This window comes from Teleopsis dalmanni, chromosome X (genome assembly GCF_002237135.1).
Source record: "Teleopsis dalmanni isolate 2A chromosome X, ASM223713v2, whole genome shotgun sequence".
NCBI lineage: Eukaryota > Metazoa > Arthropoda > Insecta > Diptera > Diopsidae > Teleopsis > Teleopsis dalmanni.
This window is the reverse complement of record NC_051848.1, coordinates 98,401,023-98,402,824: the sequence shown is the minus strand read 5'-3', so window position 1 is coordinate 98,402,824 and position 1,802 is coordinate 98,401,023.

The following is a 1,802-nucleotide window of genomic DNA, read 5'->3' as shown; positions in this document are numbered from 1 at the left end:
GAGATGTACAGCGAATGGCTCACGTTATAGTGCCAACAACAACATTCGCTGCGTTTCTTGAATCTTTGCTTGCTTACACCAACTGCGAATCGTGCAATGTCGTGCTTTTTCGTTCGTTAATGCAGTGCAGTGTTGTAGCTCGTACAGCCTATTGTGTTGTACTGCATCATGCAACACACTACTGCTTTTTACTATGCAACGAAATATTAGTGTGGTAAACAATATTGTTTTTGTTTGATTTCGCTACAAAAATTCTTAAAATGCCTTTTTTACAAATGAGCTACATAAAAATCGTTTTATTTATTTTGTTTATGTTTTAAGAAAACAAAACAATAAAAGCAAAATGAGGGATATTTTTGATTTAATTGAAAAAAAGGATGTTTTCATAATTGCAGGAATTGTATTTTGTAATAAATACAATAAAATATTTAAATACAATGGAAAACAATCTATTTCAAGAAAGACGATCACCTAAAAGAATTGACTTTTGGGACCAAATGCATGAATTTTAAACGATGTACGCATAAAAATGTTTGTTAAAATGTTTTTAACAAAATACACTAACTTTTAGAAGATTTTGGAATAAAAAATTCCGCTATCGTTGTATTTGTTACTCATAGGGGTTTGAATATAGTAAAGGCTTTAAAAAATAATATTCGCCTAAATTGTGCCAATAATTTCTTCAATAATTTATTACACTCAGCTTTTAAGAAGTTAGAAGGACTATTGCCTATATTTGAGCATAGTTAAAAATTAGTAAAATACTTTAAGAACTCAAACCTGTAGCGTATGCTAATAGTTTCATTTAAAAACTATTGTGCGACACGTTGGAACTCGAATTTATGTTTGTTCAAATCTAGTTTAAATAATAAGGCTAAAATTTATGAATTACTCACCGAGAGTAATCAAACGCAGAAAATAGCAAATATCAGCTTACTTATTTTGACTGAGATAGTTGTAGTTTTAGAAAAATTTGATATTATTAGCAAAAAACTACGGAGAGGAAATTACGTCTCAATCAATTTTGTGTACTTATGTATTCACACATTGAAAGAGATTTACACTGACATTTAATATTTAACATGAAAAATATCATTAAATAAAGAATTTTAAATAATATTTTAATTCTTTATTGCCTCCATAAAATCAAATCAATTCTACAGGTTAGGAAAATTTAATTTCCGCTTTTTCATATTTTCCATTGAAAGATATAAAATAGAAACACATATAATAAAAAAATATACTTTGTAAAGTGATTTTCCTAGACAATTTGCACATTTATATATTTTTATTGCAAACCCTTCGGAAATCCTAAAATTTCTTAAAGAATTACTACGCATAAAACTTAATTCAGGTAATTTCTTAAGCATCATTATTTGTGACGCATAGCACATAGTAGTAGTGAATATCATTCGTTGCCATTCACAAAGGCTCGTTGCCTTTTACGAAGCACGGCAGTGCACTACATTAAACTGTGCGAATAGTGCATTTCATTCGCTTCGTGTGTATACTGTTTAGTGTGCACACATGATTCGCGTTTAGGTAGTGTGTTTCACATTGGCTTTTGAATGCATTCATGTCGATCTCTGGTATGCACCACCTACAAATAGCCTAAATGGTATATTCCTTGGTGTCTGATATATACTTAAATAAGCTTAAATAATGTATATTATTATTATATATATTCTATTTTATATTTGTTATATTATATTTATATTATATATTATATAATATATATTTTATTTAAATATAAAAATACATTACAAACTCAATTTACAAAAAATTTGAAATACAATTGATTA